Source organism: Herpailurus yagouaroundi, unplaced genomic scaffold (assembly GCF_014898765.1).
Source record: "Herpailurus yagouaroundi ecotype Mexico unplaced genomic scaffold, PumYag 140, whole genome shotgun sequence".
NCBI classification, from domain to species: Eukaryota; Metazoa; Chordata; class Mammalia; order Carnivora; family Felidae; genus Herpailurus; species Herpailurus yagouaroundi.
The window spans coordinates 40,912,526-40,937,816 of NW_024412395.1; the positions used below are offsets into that span (position 1 = coordinate 40,912,526).

Genomic DNA, 25,291 nt, shown 5'->3' on the forward strand with positions numbered 1-25,291 from the left:
GTGCCTGGTCCATTCAGGCCCTGTCTGTCAAAACCGGGATCTTCATCCTTTTTTTTTTTCCAATCCCCCACCCACCCCCCCCCCCGCCCCCCCTTTTTTTTTTTTTTTTTTTTTTTTTTTTTTAGGGCTGAATAATAGTCTATGTGTGTCTGTACCTCAGTTTCTTTATCCATTCATCTGTCAGGGGACAGTTAGGTTGCTTCTACAGTCTTGGCTAGTATCAATAATGCTGCAATGAACACTGAAGTGTGGGTCTCTCTTTGGGGTCCTTATTTCAGTTCTTATGGATAAATACCTGGAAGTGGGATTGCTGGAATGCTGGAATATATGCCACACACACACACACACACACACACACACACACACACAATTTTGTTCCCTTCCACAGCCCCTCTTGTTCATGTATTTATTTCACTGTGTTTTATGATAGGTAGTTAGTACTTTTTGCTTTACTAATGCCTTACTGTTTTTGATCATGTGTTCAGTAACTTTGAGAATTATTTTGAGGCAAAGTCATCATTTTCCAAAAAGAAAAAAAGAAAAACAAGCTTTTTTTCACTGGTCAGTCACAGCAGCTGTGTCATTGAGGAAGTGTTGACACTGCTTTTGGTTTTTAAATGACTGTGTGTTATTCCTTCCCAGGACTGAAAAAATTGCAAGGTTGGAATTTTCAGGATTGTTAACAAGATCAAAAAGCAAAGATATAAAGCCAAGAGGGAAAAGTCTTTCTATAAAATGGTGGCGGAAAGCAGAAAATGCTAGAATTCTGTAGAAAATGATAGGTATTACAAAAATAAGCTTTGACCAGAAAATGAAGGTTGCTGTTTTTCATGTTATTTTGAATTGGAATACAGTTTAGCCAGCTAGAGTTTTTAATGTCTGATTTTTTTTAAGATGTTGATAAAAATGTATATATAAATTTAGCCTTGTTAACAGGGTTTTAGAACAGGACTTGATTTCTGTGGAGAGAAGACCTACCTCATTGTTTTTGTATTTGTAATTTTAGTAGCCACCGGTGTTAGCTTTGGAGTGGTTTGTAGAAGACTTTTCGCTCCCTTCCATCCAGGGAAGATGCAGTTTGCTGCCATTTCTTGATTTTCCTCAGGTTTCACCTTAGAATTAGTGAATGAAGGTGTTATGGCTTCAGCATACCCGTAGTCAGCATGGGGGCATTTTTACGCATTTATTCTATATTGTAATAGAAAAAGACATGTTCTGTTTTCTCTTGCTTTGTTGATGTTTTGTTGCTGGGATTTTAATTTCTGATAGGTTAAGATCCAGATCTTGTGACTTATTTGTGTTCTGGCCAGGGGACCCTCAGCTTTGTGTGATCCGAGTAATTTCCTTCTGAGGCCCGGTTTGGGCCTGAAACTCCACGCCTAGTGGTGGGGGACATGTAGTGGGGGCAACAGACCTACTGTGCAGCTGGGAGGAAGTCTAGTGTACCAGGAGGAAAGAACAGGGGTCTTTAGTGCTAGTGGTCTGGGAGACAGTGGTCTAGAGTGGCCCAGAACATCAGAGTCTCCTGACATGGGTACTCATGCCCCCCGTGGGTTCAGAGAAGACCTCTGGTTCCCTGGATGATTGCCAAGAGCAAGGAAGCACCTCAGCCCCCAGAGTCTTGCAGTTTATCAGAACTGAGCTAGAGGATGAGTTAGGCCTGTGGAATGCGGGAGAAAGAAGTCGAGTCACTAGACACAAGGTCAGGGCCTGTTAAGCAGCAAAAGCAACTTGGCCCAAACTGTTTAAATCTCTATTCTAGAAATTCCCGCTGGGTTGAGCCAGCCAGGGAGGGTGGGGCAGGGGTCACGAGGCTTCATCTGTGGGAAGGAAGGGCTGTAGAAGCTGAAAACAGCAGACTAGGCCTGGATGTCCTGACAACCTTGACCTCCACCCTCCTAAAATAGATCGTCAGTACCCTGGTAGGTCATTGTAGCCTGTTTGTACAATGAATGGGTCTGAGTGTAAGGGACATATTCAACAATGAGCCTGAAACAAAACTGAGAATTGCTTTTGTGAATCTGGAAATAGATTTAGTTTTTAACTCAGTTTAGAGTTAAGTGTAGATAGTTAACTTTAGATAAAAAAATTCCTTGAACAAAGTGTAAATCATAACCTTTCATTTATGGAACTACAAAATAAGTTCATTAAAGTACTCTCTTTACTAATCCCAAAACAAATCAGTACTTGTGAGTGCTATTACTTATCAAGACAAAAATGGGAAGTTACCCAATGATCAGTTCTGAATAGATAACTAATTGAAGCCATTTGAGGTTGGGTTGCTTTTAGATGAAGGAAAAATTCACCCTCACCTTTGTGGTTCAGATAGGTACATGCAGTGGTGCAGAATTTATTCCTTGGCTCCATATCCCATATGGATTAGATTCCAAGATAAACCAAAGCTTGTCCCATTGTTGAATCCTAACATTTAAGCTTTTATTTTTTAGCTCCTTAAGAGAGCAGGAAAATCTGTATCTTTAAAGACTGTAGAAATGCTAGGGCTTATGTTACCTATACTGGAATTAAAATTAAAAAAAAAAAAAAAAGAAGAAGAGATGCTTGGGCTATCTTAAAACACACTTACTTAAATTCCTCTTTCCTTAAGATTATCTGGCCTATAGGGCTTCTAGGTTAAGTGAACCGACACAGGGTCAGGAGGCATCAGCTGTGAGATGCAGAGGTGGGGGGCATGGTGTCCATACATGGTGTTCCTGTGCTCGAGGATGTTTATTTTTTTAATTTTTAAGACTTGTTTATTTTTGAGAGAGAGAGAGAGAGAACGTGAGTTCACAAGTGGGGAGGGGGAGAGAGAGACACACACGCACACAGAATCCAAAGCAGACTCCAGGCTCTGAGCTGTGAGCACAGAGCCCAATGCGGGGCTTGAACCCATGGACCATGAGATCATAACCTGAGCTGAAGTTGGTCGCTCAGCCAACTGAGCTACCCAGACTCCCCTGTTCAAGGATGCTTAAATCTGGTAAGGTGCTTAGCTTACAAATACAAGAAAAGGTAGATGAGAAGTGACTAGTGTGTGGAGAATATGGGAGTAGCCAGATGGAAGGTTTCTGATCAGAATGGCAATGCTGAGGGTTGTGTTCCTGCCTCTGAAAGTCTGTCCTGGTGTTCAGTGCTGTTGGAGACCGCATAGAGACAGTGCATTGCAGTTGGATACAGTGCCCGTTCTTATTTTTGAGAACACATGGGTCTTAGGGACAGAGGGTGACCATGTGAGCATCTTCTGTCCTCGACAGAGTGTCTTGTAGACCCACTAAAAGTGAAATAACCTTTTCCTAGTGCCCAGCATAATCTTTCAGGGCCACTGATTGTGCTGTTTTGGAATGCCTTGTTTTGGTGTCCTTGGACACTTTTGGGGATTGAAAGGCTATTTAAACTATAACTATATTTAAATTATAATCTACTATTTGGGATTTTATAAATTGTCTCCTGTCAGTCATAATTTCCCAGGGCTGTCATTATGCCTTGATCTAGCAGTCACCAACCACCCTCTTGATTTACAGTGGTCGGGGAAACCAAATATTTTCCTCCTGTTAGAATTCTATCTAAAAGAGGAGTAAAATAGCTCTCAGGAGGGCCTGCGAAAAAGGTGCTGGATCAAGGTGGGGAGAGGCTGGGGAGTTCTCTTTTGAGCTGTGTGTGAATTTATTCACAGATTTTGGCAGCAGCAAAGACTAAATTTTGGTTTGTAGCTGTTTGCTGGATAGTTGAGGTTGTTAGCTAATGACTTCTCTCCCTTTCCTACTACCCCCAATAGTGTGTAAAATTTTCCCCCCACCTGTGCCTGAAGCAATTTTATTATGGAGAGGAGAGAATGAATTTTTCTCAGGGAAAATGAGAAGGTGAATGAAGGAAAAACCCAGGGCTGAGGCAAGGGTTTGGTCTGTCAACCATTGGTCTGTCTGTCAACCATTATTCTTGAAACCTAAGATGGACTGATCTCTGTGGAAGATACTGAGGGATTATGTGGAGCTTGCCTTCAAGAAGCTGAATGTGTAGTTGGGAGAGAGAACTAACAGACCCGAAATCCTAAAGTGAAAGTACTAGAGAAGTTTTGCGTCGGGTGTGACTTGAGTCAGGAACTTTGAGCTGGCTGTGCTGGGGTCCAATCGGTATCTGAGAAAGTGGCCATGCAGTGACATTGGAGAAAACAGCTACACTGGGAGAATGTAACCCCAGTGAGGAAGTGGCAGAGGTTATGGAGAGGTTTAGCAGCACATCTGGTAAACCCATTTCAAAGGAGAAATGGAGGAGAGTTTTTGGTTCACTGTTGTGTCTGCGTGGTTGATTAAAATGTAGACTTTTGGGCACTACTCCAGATAGTATGATCCCCTTCTTATGTGGTCTGGGGTGGTCTCCAGGGATGGCCCAGATCATTCGGGTACACTGGCCTGCAGGACATATTTTAGGAAATATTGGTCAAGGATGAATTAGGCAAAGCTGATTAATTCCTCCATGAGACACAGGAACTGGGAAGGAGGCATCCAAGCTGGGCTGCCTGATTTTTGTCACTATTTCAGAAGGATGAATGGAGAGCAGGTTGCCCTAAGAATTAAAGAACATGGACGTGAGAATAAGCTCCTCAACTGGAGACAGTGTTCCTGCCGTCCTCACCCTTCACCCTGATACCCACGTTCTCCTCCCTAGCCAGTCACTGTCATGTCATAGAACATAATGATGCTAATTGAAATCACATCTGGGTTCAGCCCCTTATGAGCCAGCTGGTTTTCTGTCTAGGGAAGTTCTGTTTTTTGGGTGCTGTAACTCCAGGTGTTATCTCTTAATGAGTATGTGCTTTGTTAGATTTGGTGAGCAAGGAAATAAGCATCATCAGTTAAAGAAAAACAACAAACCTGTTAATACTGTTAGCAAAAGGACCAGGAGAAATCATAGCGGTAAATACAGTTTAGTTGATTCTTCACATAAGAAAACCGTCATGTTATATAATCACTTCTTACATAGCAGACGCTTAACCTAGGGATGTTCTTTACAGATGAGCTTTGAATTGTTACCTCTTGTCATCCCCATGGCAGGGCCATCCAGAGCGTACTTGGGGAATGACCCAGGCTTCCCCCCGCCCCCCAATGTCTTCTCCCTGAGGGAGTGTTCCCTGCAGGCACACCTTGCACTCACTTTAGTGATCACCAGCTGCAAGTTGTTACTCATTTCAGCTTCCTCCAGCCCTCTCCCCGGTCCATTTGTTTGTCCTGCTACCCCTTATTTTAGGCATAAATATTTACTGCTGCCCCCATACCTTCAAGAAAAAAGAAAACACTCTGGGGATAGGGCAGGGGCGGTGGTTCACAGTCCTGGCTATACATTAAGGTCAGCTTTATGAAGTCTCAACAGTTGAGCCTCATCCCCGGAGATTCCGTTTCCATTCTTCCGGGTGTCAGAACTTTTAAAGCTTGCCAGGAGATTCTGATCTGGTGGCCACCTCACTGTAAGTTAGATGTAATGATATTAGCTGTACATGAGTCTTAAGGAAAATGGAAGCTGCAGGATTTAGAATGAACATAGGTAGTATTTTAAAATAATGCTTTTTGCTGCTCGTGTTTCAAATGCATGTCGAGTCCCCAGGTTGTCCTTCCCCCTGTCTTCCTCCTTTATATAAGCCTGCTTTCTACTAAGCACCAGCATTCAAAATGAAACAAAACAAAAAAACCCGAGAACATTCTTTTCCTTGCTTTAGCATTTCTGTGGTATTGTTTTCCATTCTGTCCATGCAGCTAGCTGATTGTGACTTGCACCTCTGTGAACTCTCAGACCCAGCAGGCTGTGACCTTCATCACCTCTCTGGGCCTCCTGTTCTAATGGAGCAGCATTCGGTGCTGCAGAACCCTGTACAACCAGGGCTGGTGGACTGTCACACGAACGAGTGGCCACACACTTTAGTCCATGAACACATACAGTAGTCCTTGTTTTGTCGGCTCAAGAGGCCCACTGCTAGCGTTGGGGGAGAAACTTGAGAGGTAAAAAAAAAATTTTGATGAATACTTAACTTCTATTGGATGAACAACTTGGGAGTCTCTTTGTTCATCCTTGAAAGCGAGTAAGAAAGTTTGGCAGGAAGTAAACCCTAAAAATTCTTAAAAGCATTTTAAGTTTTATTGTTTGTTTTATTTTTGTTTGATTTTTTTTAGGAGCCAATTGGAGATTAGATCTGCAAAGTAAAAACTAGTGATTGGCAGTTGAGGGTTATCATTCACCTGGGCTCTAAACTCCCATGTTTTATGTTCCATAAAAATTTTCCCAATAAGTGTACTTTGTGGTCTTTTGGATTTTACGTGAGAATATTTTATCACATAATGCTTGGTTTTCAAAACTTTCTTGGGCCCAAATTTCAGATTATGCATTGAAAATGAATGGATCCCTTTGAATGGAGGAATAATGAAACAAAAACAAGTAAAAAGTAGACAGTTCCACTTTAATCTAATGCAGATTCTGAAGGACAAAAGGTGAAAAGTCCAGGCATAGGGTCTGTTCTGAGTTTGGGTTAGGTGAGTGATGTAACTGCAGTTATAAGTAACTTCTCAAACACCACTCAGAGTTCCTCTGGTCTCATTGACCTCCCTTTTTCCTTTCTGTAATTACTGAACATGGTCCTGAAAACCCATGTAGGGCCAAATACAGAATCTAAACTCTGTGATCTCATCACCACAAAAACAGACTATAGGGACAGTCCTCCTTCTCGCCGGAAGCCGCCTCCCTTTGGGACCGCTGTAACTCCATAATTTATAGTGGTGCCTTTGTGGTCTTGAACTTAGAAAGGGCATTTCCCCCTGTCCTTACAGAAGTTGTGTAACAGATGGGTTGTTCTAGGTGGAGAAGGGGCCAGAGGGAAAGTGTGTGCATAACCTGTTACAGATGTAATTTTAAGGGTGCCCACACATCTGTGGGTCCTCTGGGCAGGTCTGCCTGACAGCCGGCATGTCTGGGCTGTGATGGATATTCTTTTATACTTGTGTGTCGATATGGTTGGGACAGATGAGAAGCCTGCCTTTTCTGCTGAGGTGTGTTTTAAGAAAGGAGGTTGGCTGAAGTACTCACACCAGCTGTGAGATGGATTCCCTCGCTAGCTGCCAGAACCCTCCGTAAAGAGGCAGGTGATCCCTATTATGGGCAAATAATAGGAAGACGCCCTGAGATATTTGAGCTGCTGTTCACCAGGTGGTGCTGTCCTGCAGTGAATGCTTAAATACTACAAGTGAGGTCAGCAACCTGGTGGGAGAAAGGTCTGGGGTGCCTGGAAGACTTGGTAGCATTTGTTGGCTGTCACTGGACGTGAGATGAGACTCTTTTGGAGGAAACATCTGACCCAAGCGCGATCACCTGGTTCGTGTAGGTTTCTCCTCCACATTCTGCTTCAGTGAGATCTCTGTTGTCTCTGAAGCAGAGGAAGACATGAACCTGTGCCCTGCCTCTGTCTCTGGTTTCCTCCTAGAGAAAGGCTCCTGTGCTCCGTTCTCATCTTTGAAGTCCTGGTGGGCAAGGGGGGCATGTCTTTTAGAGCTCCTCATTAAACAGACTTAAAGGGGAGAAAAGGCCTCCACCCAGCCTTTGCATGCACAAACCTATTATATTCTGCTGCCCTGCCAAGGTGCTTTTGTTGGCCTAAACGTGACTACACATGATTCTGTCCTATTAGGCAGTGAAGCCTGGAAGGCATTGACTTGGACTGAGCCTGATGGCTGGTGTGGTTGATCATGGATAGCACCCTTGTAGAAGAGCATTTCCCAGGGAAAGAGACTGAGTCAGTCATGGGGAACCTCTTATTGGAGTTCTTCTTTCAACAAGCCTGCGGTCAGCATCTTCTTGTGACAAGAACAGGAGGTTGGGATAGGGGGTGACAGGTAACACCAGCTCTGGGGAGACTGGTAGGAGGGGAGGTCAAGGCAGAAGGAAACAGATGCTAGAACTCAGATCCCTGAGAGGCTTTTTGAGCTCAGAGGAGGGGCTAGTGGGATGCTGTAGGGGTGGGGCAGGGCATGCAGTGGGGGCGTTTGAGCTGTGTGTGGAGGATGACTAATTTCCAAAGTGCAAGAGAGGTGCTTCAGGATGAGGGACCCGGGAGAGCAGAGGTGTGAAATTGAGCAGTGTGTTCACAGTGAGCTGTGTCCAGAGCTGGGACCTGTGAGGAGTGAGGCCGGAAGTGTGGGAACTTCAGCAGCCTGAGTGTTTTAGAGAGGTTCTGGGCTCCTTATCTCAAACCTTTGAAACATGTCTTTGTGTATTGGGTTGCAAACCGATTAGCCTCACTTAAAACCTGAGCTAGGAGAGGTAAACAGATACTTCAGTACCTTGCTCAAGACAAGGAACTTTCAGTAAATGTCCCTGGTCAGCTTGGATAGAGGGCATCAGAAGAAAGAACAAATTTTCTCAGTTTTGCCATCCCCTCAACCTGCTTTCCCCTCTGTTAAGAGTATGTATGTGGGTTGACGTCTCTTTTCATGGCTTGGTCGGGAGTTTCAGGGAAGTTGTGGCTGGTTTTATAAACTCTTTGCTTCTCATCTCCTAGGGTGAATGTGCTCACATGTTGTCTTTTTTCCAGTTCTCTTTCTAGCTTTCTGTGGTTGACTTGTCCCGAGGAACTTTCTGGGTGCACCCCGAGTGAGCCAGCTTCTTTCTGTTGCAAACAAGTGGAGTCTAGGGTGAGGCAAGGTGAGTGAGATCCATGGAAAACCCATCCTCTGACAGACCACCTTTTCCAAGATTGGTTATTCTCTGAAAATTTTGAGGACTTTGGAAGTAAATTGGGTTTTTAGTCAAATTTAAGAAGAAATTTTTAAAATTGGTGTCTTAATTATTAGGTGAAAACACTCTTGTTAATAGGGATGCTTCAATACATTTTTTGCAGAACTTTTCTGAGTTTTGGGGTCTCTCTTTATGGTTCCTAGCATGGTACTTTTCCAGTGAAAACATTTAGTACGTGTTGTGTGAATAGCTTAATACCTTAGGGCTGACAGTTTGCAAATACAGAAGTCCTGTTAAGTTATTCTGAGTTGTGTCTCTTCTCTTTTCTGGGTTGTAAGGAGGATTGTTTAGTTGTGTTCCTTTAGAAACTTCTGTACTATGGTTTTCCTGTACTGCAGTTCTATTATGTAAATTTTGAAACAAAAATACCTACCTCAAGGGTTTTGGTGAGGCTGGAGGCTCCCGATGGCTAAAACTTTTGTTCTTTTCAGGGGCATCTGGGTGGCTCAGTCAGTTAAGCGTCTGACGTTGGCTCAGGGCATGATCTTGCATGAAATCTTTGTGATTTCAAGCCCCGTGTTAGGCTCTCTGCTGTCAGCACAGAGCCTGCTTTGGATCCTCTGTCTCCTTCTCTCTCTGCTCCTCTCTTACTCTCTTTCAATCTCTCTCTCAAAAATAAACAAATGATAAAAAAAAAATATATATATATATATATAAAAATATAACTTTTGTTCTGTTCACATTGTTATATTCCCTATCTCTAATGTGTAGCAGTTAGTAGGGCTCAAATATTCACTCTTTCCTTTAAGAAGAGAGTTGGCTGAGAACAGAATCTTCAATCCCATCTTAAGTGAGCCCAGCTTGGAGGGCTGTTATTTATCCTCCACTGCTCACAGTTGAGACCATGGAGCAGGAATCCCTAGGAGGTCCAGGACAGAGTGGTTGACTGAGGGTTCTGAAGAGCACTCCATATTCCTTCTCTTCTCCGAGTGGTGGAAGGGGCCCCCATAGGAGATGAGGGTCAAGGTTAAAGCTGCCTCCAAACTTCCGTGAATTCTCAAAACGTGCATGCAACGTGCAGGTGCACTATGCCATCTGTCTTGTGTGGCTTGCTGGCAGGATTTCATATCCTGTACTCACCCCTCCTGCCATGCCTCACTCTTCCATGAAGAACACAGTGGTCACATTGCCCCTAAAACTTTGGGGGATCCTGACAAAAAGTAAAGCTTGTCAGAAGGAGCATGGCTGGGGAATACACATCAGAATCTAACATGAAGCTTTAGAAATTAGAATACCGGGACTACCCCCCCCCCCCAAGTGTGCTAAGCTAGAATTTTGGGGATGGGGAGGGAGTCCTTACTATTTACGTTTGTTTTTTTAAAAGCTCCTCAAGAGGTGATAGTGTATAACTTCTTGAAAAATATTTGCATGTGGAGTAGACTTAAAAACAAAGAAGTTCTTTCTTAGGCTGAGCAGATGTTTGGGGGAATTATTTTTGAACTCTACTAACTAGTTTAACCAGTTTATACAGCCAAGCCAAACATTCCCTTGTTGTGCCATAATTTGTATTGTAGAACCATTTTATAACTTTAAGTTAAAATTGCCTGGGAGACAACACTTTCTATGGTTGTAAGTGTACAAAGAAAGAGAAAAAATGACATTGAAGAACAATTTTCTAAATTTAATAAGAGTTAGGGCTTATTTAGAAATCCAGGTGGGAATCTGCTTAAATGGAATTTCACCCAAAGTATGCAGAGATTTGCATATTGAAACCAAAGCTTTTTGACCTGTGGTGACACCTTTTTCAAAGTAATATTGAAATAGCAATTTAAATATATTGCCCTTAGAGATTTATTTGACAGGAAATTTATTTAGTAAGGTATACATTTTTTTCCCCTTCCGGGACGTTTCTTGGTGGTAGAGAATTAGCTAATTTTTCTTTATTCCTTCCCTGGGACCATCTTCAGGAAGTAGATAGGAGCTTAATAGCAAAGATCAAGTTAAATGTTTTTTAACTATGTCTTTTTTGCAAATTCCCTTTCTCTGGAAGAAAACCTTGCAACTTATTACTTGAGGTTTTAATAGTTTAATTGATTTGACAGAATGGGTTTCTTTTCAAGATCAAAGAATCTTACTGTTTAGTAGGACTTCACAGATGGCCTATTATCTGTTTTTTATTACCTCAACTTGATGGAAACTGCTCTTGTTAAGGTTACAAATGACCTCTGCTAGGACTCTTGGCGTGACTTTTCTGTAGCACTTGATACTACTGACTTCTTTAGTTTTGAGAGAGCACGAGTGGAGGAGGGGCAGGAGTGGGGGCAGAGGATCCGAAGGTGGCTCTGCACTGACAGCAGCGAGCCCAATGAAGGGCTCGAACTCATGAACTGTAAGATCATGCCCTGAGCTGAAGTCAGATGATCAACTGACTGAGCCACCTAGGTGCCCCTTTTGCACCATTTCTGACATTTGCATCCCTGCCCCCTCCCCTGCCTCTACAAGGCACCTCATCTCTAGGCTTCTGTCTGCTTTTCCCACATTGGTCATTGGCACTATTCAAGCCAGAAATGTGACTCATCCTTCATCCTCCCTCAGTCAGCCCATATCTTAATTTGCAATTAAGTTCTATCACTTTAATAACCTAAATAATAAAGGAAAAGGCCAGTCCACTGACATTTAAATATTATAGGTATTAAAAGTTGCAGTTTGGTTTATATAAGCAGATAGAATAACATGAGACAATTGTGACCATTTATATAATACACATTTTATGCTCAGCGTAGGCCTACATATGTTGTCATGTTATTTCTAATTTTCACAACTATTCCGTGGCATATTATCTGTTATAAATGAGGACTCTAAGGTTCAGAGAGATTAAATTACTGGCCTAGGATCACAGGGCAAGTAAAGCATGGTGGGGTTGGGATGGGGGGATTTTAAACCTGTGGGTTGGTCTGCCTGACTCCAAAGCCTTTAACACCATGTCACTCTGTCTTGCTGTGTTCCCATAATGCCACAGTGCTATTGTAGACCTCTGGTTGGTAGGTTGACTTTGTTGAGGAACTGGGTATTATTCAAATTTGTGTGTCCTATATTTTTTTCATAATAGTAGGTGCTAAAGGCAAGATTTTTTTTTAAATGGGGACTTTCTAAAACAGTGTTTATTCATTTATCCTGAGAGAGAGAGTGCACACACAAACGAAGAAGGGGCAGAGAGAGTAGGAGAGAGAGAATCCCAAGAAGGATCTGTGCTGTGAGTGCAGAGCCCGACACAGGGCTTGATCCCAAGAACGGTGAGATCATTACCTGAGCCGAAATCAAGAGTTAGACACTTAACCAACTGAGCCACCCAGGCACTGCTAAAGACAAGATTCTTAATGGCAAAGCCATGGACCATGTCTTCTGTGGCTTTATCTGGGTTCAGTTCCTGGTTCTTAGATGTGCATTAGCTAGGTAGCCGAGGTTAGGATGGTGGGATCATGCTGCTTATCCTCCCAGAGTTCTTATGAGAAACAGGTGGGAGAGCAGAAGAAAAAGTGCTCTAAAATTTGGGTGCGTTTTGGGGGAAATGATTAGTTGTGGATGTCAATAATTGACTGCTCAGATGAGCCTCTCTTTAAGTTTTTACTTTATAATTTAGTTACATTTAGTTAGTTAGTTAGTTAATTTACATTTAGTTAGCATACAGTATTTATATTAGTTTCAAGTGTACAATATAGTGATTCAACACTTCCATACACTGGTTGGTGCTCATCATTACCAGTGCACTCCTTAATCCTCATCATCTCTTTCACCCCTCCCTGCCCACTTCCCCTCTGGTAACCATCAGTTATCTATAATTAAGCGTCTGTTTCTTGGTTTGTCTCTCTCATTTTTTCCCTTTGCTCATTTTTGTTTCTTAAATTCCACATATGAGTGAAATCATAGATATTTGCCTTTTCTCTGACTTACTTCGCTTAGCATTTTAATATCTAGCTCCATGTTGTTGCAGATGGCAAGATTTCATTCTTTTTTATGGTTGAGTAATATTCTGTTGTATGTATATACATATACGTATGTAGGTGTATGTATATATACATATACATATATATATATGTATACATAACGTCATCTTTATCCACTCATCAGTTATAATTTGGCTATTGTTGATAATGTTGATATAAACATAGGTGTGCGTGTATCCCTTTGAATTAGTGTTTTTGTACTCTTTGAGTAAATAGCCAGTAGTGCAATTGCTGGATCATAAGGTAGTTACATTTTAAAAGTTTTGAGGAACCTCCATATTGTTTTCCACAGTATCAACACCAGTTTGCATTCCTACCAATAGTGCACTAGGGTTCCTTTATCTCCACATCCTTGCCAACACCTGTTGTTTCTTGTGTTGTTGATTTTAGCCATTCTGATGGGTGTGAGGTGATAGCTTATTGATTTGCATTTCCCTGATAAGTGATGATGAGCATTCTTTCATGGGTTGGCCATCTGTATGTCTTCTTTGGAGAAATGTCTATTTATGTCTTCTGCCCATTCCTTTTTTTGTTTTTGTTTGTTTGTTCTTTATTTATTTCATAGAGACTGAGACAGCACAAGTTGGGGAGGGGTAGAAAGAGAAGGGGAGAGAGAGAGAATCCTAAGCAAGCTCTGTGCCGCCAGCACAGAACCTGATGATGCAGGGCTCAGATTCATGAAACTGCGAAATGTGACCTGAGCCAAAACCAAGAGTCGGATGTTTAACTGACTGAGCCACCCAGGCACCCTGTCTTCTGCCCATTTCTTAACTGGATTATTTGTTTTTTGTGTGTTGAGTTGTAGAAGTTCTTTATATATTTTGGATACTAACCCTGTATTGCGTTAAGTCATTTGCAAATATCTTCTCTCATTCTGTAGTTGCCTTTTATTTTTGTTGTTTCCTTCGCTGTGCAGAAGGTTTTCATTTTGATGTAAACCCATTAGTTTATTTTTGCTTTTGTTTTTCTTGCCTCATGAGACCTATCGAAAAAGAAGTTGCTAGGGCTGATGTCAAGGAGGTTACTTAAGTCTGTGTTCTTTGAAGATTTTTATGGTTTCAGGTCTCGCATTTAGATCTTTAATCCATTTTGAATTTATTTTTGTGTATGGGGTAAGAAACTGGTCCAATTTCATTGTCTACCATGTGGGTATCCAGTTTTCCCAGCACCTTTTGATGAAGAGACTTTCTTTATCCCATTGGGTATTCTTTCCTGCTTTGTTGAAGATTGACCATATAATTTTGGGTTTATTTCTGGATTTTCTACTCTGTTCTATTTATCTGTGTGTCTGTTTTTGTGCCAGTACCATACTGTTTTGATTACTACAACTTTGGGGGGGGGTTTGTTTTGTTTTTGTTTTGTTTTAAGATTGTAAGTAATCTCTACACCCAAGTGGGGGCTCTTAACAACCCTGAGGTAAAGAGTTGCATGCTCTACCTGCTGAGCCAGCCAGTCCTTGAGCATGGAATGTCTTTCTATTTTTTTCCCCTTGTCTTCAGTTTTTTTCATCAGTATTTTATACTTTCCGGAGTATAGGTTTTTTCACCGCTTTGGTTAAGTTTATTCCCAGGTATTGTACTGTTTTTTTTTTGAGCAATTGTATATGGGATTGATTCCTTACTCTTCTGCTTCATTTTTAATGTATAGAAATGCAGCAGATTTCTGTACATTGACTTTGTATCCTGAGACTTTACTGAAGTTGTTTATTGGTTCTAGCAGTTTTTTGATGGAGTCTTTTAGGTTTCGTATATACAACATCCTGTAATCTGCAAATAGTTAAAAGTTTTACTTCTTCCGTATTGATTTGGTTTCCTTTTACTTCTTTTTGTTGTCTGACTGTTGTGGCTAGGACTTCCACTACTATGTTAAATCGAAGTGGTGAGAGTGGACATCCTTGTTTTGTTTCTGACTTTAGGAGAAAAGCTCTGTTTTCCCCCCTTTAGGATGATGTTAGCTATGCTTTTTTTCATATATGGCTTTTATTATGTTGAGGTATGTTCCCTCTAAACCTACTTTGAGGGTTTTTAGCACAAATGGATGTTGTACTTGGTCAAATGCTTTTTCTACATCTGTTGAAATGATCACATGGTTCTTATCCTTTCTTTTGCTAATGTGGTGTATCACGTTGATTTGAGAATATTGAACCATCCTTGCAACCCAGGAGTAAATCCCACTTGATTGTGGTGAATGATTTTTTTTTTTTTAAATGTACTGTTGAATTCAGTTTGTTAGTATTTTATTGAGAATTTTTTCATTTATGTTCATCAGGGACACTGCCTATAGTTCTTTTTTGGTGGACTTTTTATCTGGTTTTGGTATCAGAATAATGCTGCCCTCATAGAATGAATTTGGAAGTGTTCCTTCCCTTTCTGTTTTTTTTTAATGTAGTTTGAGAATGGGTATTAACTCTTCTTTAAATGTTCGGTGGAATTTGCCATGAAGTCATCTGGGAATTTTTTCAATTAAAAAATTAAATTTCTTTGCTGGTCATCAGTCTGTCCAAGTTTTTTTTTCTTCTTGTTTCAGTTTTGGTAGTTTGTATGTTTCTAGGAATTGATCTATTTCTTCTAGGTTATCCAACCTGTTGACATATAATTTTGAATAATATATTTATGATTATTGGTATTTCTGTGGTGTTGGCAGTTATTTCTCTTCTCTCATTTGTGATTTTATTGAGTACTTTATCTTTGTTTTCTTGGTGAGTCTGCCTAGAGGTTTTATTAGTTTTATTGAATTTTTTTTTCCCCAAAGAACTAGCTCCCGGTTTCATTGACCTGTTGTATTGTCCTTTTTTAGTTTCTATATTGTTTATTTTGCTCTAATATTTATTAGTTGCTTCCTGTTGCAAGCTTTAGGTTTTGTTCTTCTTCTAGCTCCTTTATGTGTAAGGTTAGGTTATTTGAGACTTTTTTTTTTTTTTTTAATTCTTGAGGTAGGCCTGTATTGCTATAAATTTCCCTCCTAGAACTGCTTTTGCTGCATCCCAGGGATTTTGGACCATCTTAATTTTCATTTGTTTCCATGTACTTTTTAAATTTTATTTCCTGGTTGATCCATTTTTAGTAACGTGTTGTTTAACCACCATGTATTTGTGGTCTTTCCAGGTTTTTTCTCGTGGTTGACTTCTAGTTTCATAGTATTGTGGTCAGAAAGTACTCATGGTATGATTTTGATCTTGAATTTGTTGAGGTTTATTTTGTGGGCTAGTAGGTGTTCTATTCTGGAGAATGGTCCATGTGCACTTGAAAATAATGTGTATTCTGCTGTTTTAGGATGAAATGTTCTGAATATACCTCTTAAGTCCATCTGGTCCAGTGTGTCATTCAAAGCCGTTGTTTCCTTGTTAATTTTCTGCTCAGATGATCTGTCCTGGATGTTATGGTCCCCTTCTGTTATTGTATTTTGATCCATTAGTTCCTTTATGTTTGTTATTAACTGTTTAATGTATTTGGGTGCTCCCATTTGGGTAAATAAATATTAATAGTCATTACATCTTCTTGTTAGATTGTCTCCTTTATTATTATATAGTGTTATTCTTTGTCTTTAAATACAGTCTTTGCTTTAAAGTCCATTTTGTCCCATATATGTATTGCTACTCCAGTTCTCCTCTGATATCCATTTGCATGATAAATATTTCTCCATCTCCTCACTTTCAATCTGCAGGTGCCTGTTGGTTTGAAATGAATCTCTTGTGGAGCCTTGGAGCTTTTATCTTTGTTTTTAAATAACAGCATGTGAAAATGTAGATTCTTCTGAATCTCTGGTCATGCTGTTTGACTCATTCATATGCTGGTCATAATGTAGGCAGAAAAAGCCCTTTCAAGTAAAGACTTTGTGGATAAGGATAGCATACATAGATCTAGTTATTCAAGCTTAGCTGTGTTAGAACAGGTGAGGGTACAAAAACCAGAGAGAGTACGTATGTAAGTAGAGGCAGGTGAATTATTGATTGATTGATTGATTGACTTACATTTATTTATTTTTGAGAGACAGAGTGAGACAGAGCACAAGCAGGGAAGGGGCAGAGAGAAGGAGACACAGAATCTGAAGCAGTCTTCAGGCTCCCAGCAAGTGTTCAGCACAGAGCATGATGTAAGGCTCGAACCCACAAACCAGGAGATCATGACCTGAGCTGAAGTCGGTCACCTAACCGACTGAGCCACCCAGGCACCCTGAGGCAGGTGAATTAAACAGAGTCTATTGACATTTTTTATTTAGTTAAATTGATCTTGGGAGGATGGATTTGAACATGGGTTGTGGTATACTAAAGCAAACTCCAAATCAAGGAGAGGAGGTTCTATACTTTGTATCCTCGTAGGTCTCTCCTTTTGCCCTGTCCGGAGATGGAAATACTTTTTGTTTTCCATCATCCTTCTCCCTTTTGCATCAAATTTTGATAACAAAAGTTTTTCTAAGGAGAGTGTCCCCTTTAATAAATACATAAAACCAATTTGTCATTGTAGAATTTAAAAATTGCTTAATATTTCAAAGTCTCTCTTTTTTTTTTTTTAACAGAGTTGCCCTGTAACTTTGGAGGCAATGCTGTATTTTGTAGGGTTGTTTTAACTAGAATATAACAGAGGTAACCTAAAGCATAGTGGGTCCTCGGTGAATAGTAGCTCCTGTTGTACCCACTTAGTTATCAGAAGCCTACAGTTTCAGATTTAAAAAGGCTTTTGCTGGTCCTTGAAGAAAAAATTTGGGAAGGATTGATGTGAGATGGGAAGGGAGTCAGGAGAGTCTAAGGCAGTGGTTCCCGGGCGTTGGACCTTGAGGAGCAGAGTCTTCACAAGCTCAGACTTACTAGAAATATAATGTCTCAGCTTCAAACCAGACCTAAAAATCAGTGCCAGTGGACTCCACAATTTGCCTTATTAGCAAGCCCTAGAGCCATTTTGATGCACTTTAACTGACCTGAAGTTAGAAAAATTAGGCTGCAGGCTCCCCAAGTAGTCCAGTGTGGGGGGGATATAGTGAAGACCTCCCCAGAATTGTGGGAGTGGAGAGGGGCTGGAACTGGTGAGACTTAGTAATTTGATTGGCTATTGATCAGACCAGGAAGGAGGCCATGAGGATGTAGGGGGCTTGAGTCTGGTAGACTAAGCGGGGGTGGTGCTATCAACAGGAACCTGGAGCCCAGCCTCGTGAGTGGGTGTTAGAGGTCAGGGGAAGAGAAAGGTGAGTTTAGTTTGGGACACTTTGAGTTTGTGTTGCCAGGGTTGATGTCAGCAAGTTGGAAATAGAGTACTGGAACCGCAGCACAGGTAAAACAATGGGGAAACCATATTTGTGAGCTGCCTGAGTGAAGGCAGGTGTTGAAGTGGGTATTCAGATAATTTTTCCGAGGAAAATGGTGCGCAGAAAAGAGCTGAGATTGATGGGTTTGGAATTGGATGTTTGCGATAATAGCATTCAGTTTCTCCTTCGGCAGTATAAGTAGAAATATTGAGGAATACATTATGATAATAGTTTTAAATGAAACCAGATTATCACAAACACGTTGGAGTGTTTCATAATGCTATCTTTAGAGGCCCCATTCTGTGCAATAGAGGCTGATCTTGGATATCATTTAATATGGGGATCTAAGGTTTAGGGTGCCAAAGGCAAGTTTCTTGTGGAGTCCGTATTCAGAGCGAAGGTGGCCTGGGGCAGGCTGCTGAGTTTCTCTGTCTCAGCCTCATTATGTGTCAAAGAGAACAAGGAGAGTTCTACCTTCTTGCTGTGAGGACGAAACAGGACCCCTCACTGTGGAAAAACTTAACCGTGCCTGCTGAAGGGTGCTTTTGTGTCTCCACTTGGGCTGTGATTTTTATGATGTTTTGTTGGATTTGTGGAGTAAAGGTCTTATGTTTGTAACAAATTTACAGTATTGGTTTAAGTACTGAGATAATTTTAAAAAGTCGTAAGTCTGAATCAGAGATGAATGGCTTTGTGGTTTTCAGTGAATTATCAATACATTGAAATATGTGTTTTATTAGGTTTGTGAGAAGGCAGAAGGGAGTCGGCTTGGGAAGTTTGCATAAAAACAAGGACCAGATAGTTAAAAAGCTATATCCAGCTTTGTTGTAGACTCACATATTTTTCTGTACAAGAAAGATGTTTCCCTGAGACCACGGAAAGTTAGTACATCTGTGCAACATCTTCATTATATCTAGAACAATTTCACATCCACTGTTTCTAATTCAGAGTCATTCAAGAAACATGTGTTCCTGTTTTTCACTGGGTTCTAATTGGGATGTTTTTCCTTAAAGGGACCACACACTTCTATTTAGGAAATAACTTTGTCAACTGTGCTGCAACTACAAGGAACCTTCTCAGTTTGGAGACTGTAGAATCTGAAACTCACCCTCCCACCCCACCTCCCCCAGCTTCAAAGAAAAGGGATCTATCTGTGTATATATAGGTATGTGCATGTGTGACTTCACAATAGTGATTTTGTTCCTTAGGTCTCAGATATGCTTCATACTGTTGGTATGTGTTAAGAGAAGTGGTGACAGAATCCACGATCAAAGGTTTCACTGCAGAGTTACTAAGGACTTTAATTGAACCTTTCACTGCATTTTAGAGGGAAAACAATCTGATGTTCATATGTAGCATGTCACATAACTTCACGTGTAAAGCTTGAACTTCACAGGTTTGATCAAACTTCTGTGGGACTCCTAAAAATAATAACAGTTGTGATCTCTATGCATAGGGAATTACTCTGTAATTCACAATTTAGCCAAAGTGTTTGCTGTTGGGTCGGGTTTGAATGCTACCAGTTTAGCCCAGCGCTACCCTCCTGGTTCTTCTATAGCTACACAAGGCTTGCATCTTCCTGGGAAATTTGGCTGCTGCCAGAGCTGAAACTGTGAGCCAGACTTAGGTAATTTTATTAGTCTAGAAAAAGTATTACGCTCCTGCAGCTGTTGTTGTAGGTCCTAGCCATGAAAACAAAAACCGTCTCAGTTACCCAGGATCCATGAGAAACTGGCAATAGCCCAATGTTAAGTCCATGTATTTTGGACTCTGAATTATATTTATCTTCATATGGGTATCCCCTGATTTAGGGCACACAGCTGGGGAATGGCCTGACCGTATGAGGCAGTGCGCGTGGGAGAGGCCAAGCCTTGGGTATCACCCTTAACTAGGAAGCCTGATCCAGTTAATTGGAAGACTATACTTGCTGGACCTTAAACACTTTTAAAAAGGATAAGGAGAGCATCCAAGAAAACAACACCATAATAAAATACACTTGTCCCATATATCCAACGTGGCTTTCCTGTTTTTGTATATTGTCTCACGGTGTAAATCCCCACAGGTCTTTTTCTCCTGCAATGCCAGGCTGGTTATTGTGGGTGGGTTAGTAATTTGGTGGTGATGGACTTTCTTGTTAAGTAGAACTTTTATAGATTACTATGAACACTAATCATGGGACTTGGCATTTAATTGCTAGGAGTGGTGCATACGTGAAATACCCCATCTTGCTAATGTGTGCCAGTCAGTAAATTGCTGTTTAATTTTCTGAATTTCAGTGGTTCTGTTCGTGGGATAAAACTGAGCTACTGTTTGTCTGGAAGCTCCTGGGCTATTTTAGCAGACCACTTAGCAAGTCTGAGTAATTGTCCTGTTGAGTCTGACTTTGATTCTTTGAGTCAGGGTTCCTAATCCTGAGATCATTGGATGCACTTCAGGGGTTCTGTGAATGTGGATGGATGGAGAAAAAAATTTACATCTTTATTTTCACAACCTTTAACCAGAATGTGGCTTTTCCTTAAGTCATGAAAACATGGAGCATACAGTAGCACCTGTGGCTTTGGCAAGTAGAAATCAGATTTTGGTATCACATTGTGGGAAATAGTTTAAACCATCGTTTATGCCCATCATTGCTTAGAAAACTACAGTAGCTGTTAGCCCTGCTGCTGTGTCTTGTTACGTATGTGTTAAGCACACATCACTATTATCACATCTTTGCTTCTTAAATAGTTTTATATGTGCATTTCAGCGTAACTGATTTTCTTTGTAAGCGTATTTTCTTCATCAGAATCATTCAGAAACATTCTCATGAGAGGATCTAGATTGCTGAAGCAGTCCGTGTCCCTTAAAAGGTCATAAGCTTCTGCCTTGGATGGCATCCTTGTGTCTTTCTCATCTTGCTTTGAGACTAGATTAGTTAACTTAAAAAAAAAAAAAGTCTTAACATATTCGGCTTTTGCTTCCTAGTTGTCTTTGAGTTTTATCATCTGGAGCTCTGACTTCCCCCCATTTTGGGGCTTTTGGGGTGAATGGTAAATTAAGACCATCCCCTATTTCCAGGTGACCTTTCTTAGGGCCCACTGTAGCAGTCCCCCTTAAGACGGCTTACTACAACGAGTGTTTATGGCCAACAATGGTTTCCCTTACAAATTTCAGAAAAGAATACACAGTGCTCCGTGTGTTGATATTTGCTGTAGCTATGGAAAAGATGATGTTGTGTGACTTGTATTAGTTTCAGTGAGTTCTCCATTGCATTATTGTGGCAGGCATACCCTAGTTTATTTTAGAACTTTCTATCCAAAGTTAAAACCTTATTATGTCTATTTGGAGTGTGTAAAACTGCCCAGAGAAATGCTGGGCACCAGGCCATTCCTTGCCCCATCTCCTATTAACAGGTTTTATGAAATTCATTCAGTGAGAAATGGGGTGGGATTTTTGAGATCCTTTTGAATACACCGTTCCTAACTTCTGGATGTTAGGAATAGGGGAAGCATTGCCCATGTGACATGGAGGTCTCTATCCCAAATACTCTCCCCCATTGGCAATATGGCCCATCTTCCAGTATTGTTCTTTTGTGAGCTCAGGAATTGAAGAACTTGCTTATTCTAGCATGTATTTTGTAGCATGACACCTCCAGGTCACAAATATTGACAACACTGGTGGTTGAAATAACTCCTGGATGCCTAGCAGAACTTGAGCAAGTGGACAGTAGGTGTCTCTCAATAGAGCCAGACTCTTTTTCAGTATAGGTTTGAGACCTGGGATGCTGCTCTGTGGATGGAGGGGTGTGTGTGTGTGTGTGTGTGTGTGTGTGTGTGTGTGTGTGAGACCAACGATGATTTTTTTTTTTCCTCCTACTTGGCAGTTTTTTTCTGTCTGTCCATCTCATCAGGCCCCTGGGAGCTAGTCTGTCTCATTTTTTAATTAAAAAAGTAGGCATAGGAGGGACTATATAGTTAGGCTCTAGAGCAGGACAATCTGGATGCACACCCTGGTTCTGCTCCCTTGAGCTGTGTGACCCCAAGCAAATCACTAGCTTCTCTCTGCCTTTGTAGAATCGGGATCTTAATAGTACCTTCTGTGGATGGTGGTGGTAAGGATTAAATAACAATATATGTAGGCTAAGTGCTTAGAGCAAGGCCTGGTATGTAGTTAGTGTTAAATAAGTGTTGCTGGGTGCACATTAGAATCACCTAGGGGAGTTTAAAAAAAAATGACACTGGGTGTTGGGAGCTCCCATGCTAATGAAATTAGGAGCTGGTGGAGGGGAGGTTATAACCTTGTTTGGAGCATCCTAGCACATCACTGACAGGAGTGGAGGAGGGATTTTGATGTCTTCTGTAGGGCTTTAAGTGAAGGATCCATCTGTCAGCTACATAAGCAAGAGATCTTTGTGTAATGAATAGCTGCCTTTCACGGCATCTTTGAAGTTGTCTGACCTTTTTCACTTTGAGGCCAGATGCAGTGCAATTTAAAAAATTTAATTTCTTTAGATTTATAATACCAGACTTCATTCAGCTGGCATTGATTGATTACCTCTTAGCAGTTTTTGAAAAATGGACTTTCTGACATGTCTTCAAGGTCTCTTCTTTCCTATAAAGGCTTATCACCCATGCCATAGACTCCAATGAGGGGCTCTTTTTTCATCTGCAGTGATGGTTTAGCAGTGATGGTTTACCAGCTACTATGATTACAGTGGTCTTATGAACCAGAAATAAAATTTTCCCTGTGAAATTATAGCACCTGTAGGTGGAAGAGGCCTGATTGTCCAGTCAAGCCAGAAAGGGAGCAGTATTCCTGTTAGATACAGGAGTCCATAAAAGGGGAAATAACTAGCCCAAAGTTATTTTGTTTACAGAATGCCTTCTATCCTTCTTAAGGGAGTTGTAGTTGCTATACATCAAGAAGGTAGCCAGTGTAAGCTGGGAGCTCATAGATCTGTTAAATGACACAAGTGGAAAACTTCCCAGAAAGGAGAAGGGAAAAGAGAAGAAAATGTAATCAGTGTGGTTGTTATAGACCTAACTGCCATTGTGAGGAACAGGGCTTGGGTCTCCAGTTGCTGTAAACCTTACAGAGGATCATCCTGTGACCCTAGTTACATCCTCTACAGAGTTGTGTGAGAGAGGATGGAAGGAAGCATGTTCAAAGACTGTGGTTCATATTCAAACCCTGGGTGGTCCTCCATGGGCTTTTGACCTCATGGCCAGTGGGGCTCATGCTTGATGTTGGCCTTCTCCCAGCTCTCCTTGGCTGGACCCATAACAACTACACTTTCACCCTTATGCAAAAGCCACCTTGTCTTTGAAGCTTGTATTATGCATTCTCCTGGTCACCTCCCTGTCCCCCTCCTCCCCTCCCCCCAGTTCATTGAGGACTTTGGGGTCAGCCAGTCAGTGCCTGAGCTTTCAAGTTCTAGTTCCACCTTTACACATTGTGTAACTTTGAGAAAGTTGTTAATCTCTCTAAGCCTTTCTGCTTCTTTTGGTTATAAAAAAAAAAAAAAATCAGTAAGCTATCTCACAGGATTTTTTTTTTTTTTGAGGATAAAAAGAGATTATATATGTATGTAAAACTCTTCACTTTACCTGATATATAGTAAAACTTAGTAAATACTAGCTATTCGGGTGATGGTTGATATCCCAAATGCTGCCTCCATTACTGTAATAAGCATCTGAATGGCCCTTCCATACACCAGGAATCAAGTTCCCTGATTTCTTTGCTTCCAGCAACCTGGGCTTGAAGACATTCCACTTTACCAAACAATGCTGTTGGCCATCATGTGACCTTTATCATTGTCTGGAATTGTTCCACATCCGAAATTTAAAAGTTTATTATGAAGGACTGGACTTTTTTTCAACTTCCTCATTCACTTAGTGTGACTGTTTTGTTCTTTGATCTCCTTGAGACACAGTCCCTGTTCTCTCTGGCTATCAGACCTCTCGGGGCCTCCCTCCCTCCCTGTCTAGCCTTCATTCCATGGCGTACCACTCTCAGCACATCACAAGAGCACCCTTCTGAGTCTTGGAGCTCCTGTGCTGGACATTCATTCGCTGGCTCATTCCTCTCCTCCTCTGGGTGGTCCGTAGGGCTGAGCATGAGGATACAGTTGCACACTCTGATCTGGTGCCATGGCTTGCTCTGCAGCCTAGATTGGGCAGTCAGAGCTGTTCAGCTGTCCTTTTAATCTTGTGCTTACCTTCCTCTCTTCTGCAAGGGCTGTTTTCAACCTTCACTGCTCCTTTCATACTTTATTTTTACTTTATAGAGAAAATGGAGGCATGAACTCCTAGCTTCCTGCCCATGTTTGTTAATATCATTTTCTTCCCTTTCCATCATATTATGTTTGACTTCGCATCCTTTGCTTGGTACAAATACTTAGGAGTGTATAAAATGAAAAACTCCAAGCATAGGGCTGATTCCTTAATTGGAAAATCAGGTTGTAACCCTGTCTCTCTTTGCTGCCAGCTGGCCCAGGAGAGTCAGGACAATTTCCTCTAATCCTCAGAGCCTTGCATTTTATTAAAAAAAGTTTTTTGTTAATGTTTACTGATCTTTGAGAGAGTGTGAGCGGGGTAGGGGCAGAGAGAAGGAGACAGAGAATCCCAAGCAGGCTCAGCACTGTTGGCACAGAGCCGGATGCGGGGCCTGAACCCACGAACTGTGAGCTCATGACCTGAACCAAAATCAGATGCTCAACCAACCGAGCCACACGGGCGCCCCGGGACTTGCATTCTAAATGACACTATTACGTTTATTTAAATTTATTAAAGGATGGCAGTCTATTTTGAGATACAACCCTTCCCTTGGAGAATTATAGATGGAATAAAATTCTGTTCCTCCCCAACATATCCAGTGGTACTGGAGTGACAATACAAATTCTGTGCTGATGTGGGGAGTGGGGCAGGGTTTGACCATCAGACCTAGAGGAGGAAGCAGGTGGGTAAGAAGGCCTCAGGAGTAGGAGGGGCTTTGAGGTAGCTTCTGAAGTGGGCTCGGGGGAAATGCCTATGCCTTCTCAAATAGATCTACATATCTATGAATGTCTGGCTGGTGGTGGTGGTAGCAATATGGTGGTTACTTTGTCTTCTAGTTGGGAGCTCTAGTTAGGAGCATTGCTATTGGAGTAGAGAGGTATGTGCTTGGTTAGGGAGCTTCCAACCCGAAGACAGCTTCTGGGTGAGCAGGGCTTTCTGTAAGGTTGGTGCTCAATCTTGTACAACAGCCATTGGCCCGGGAGGCATAAAGATTATTGCCAGAAGTGCTGCCCTTGGTTATCTTCCCATCTGAGTTTTTCCTGGTTGGAGGAGAATGTATTGATTTCAGGGTTTGATTTTTCT

General features: G+C 41.4%; 1 protein-coding gene across 11 annotated transcripts in view; it reads left to right on the forward strand.

The window, feature by feature from the left end:
- Positions 1 to 25,291, forward strand: part of TANC1 (tetratricopeptide repeat, ankyrin repeat and coiled-coil containing 1) — a 238,137-nt gene that overhangs the window by 45,712 nt on the left and 167,134 nt on the right. For 9 of the 11 annotated variants that reach the window (XM_040476356.1, XM_040476365.1, XM_040476362.1 and 6 more), the window contains exon 1: positions 8,572 to 8,679. The exons of 1 other annotated variant lie outside the window; for it this stretch is intronic. The gene's annotated coding sequence lies outside the window, so the exon portion shown is untranslated. Of the gene's footprint in view, positions 1 to 8,570; positions 8,680 to 18,967; positions 19,120 to 25,291 lie in introns of those variants that run through there. One more of the 11 variants, XM_040476355.1, reaches the window with a different exon arrangement.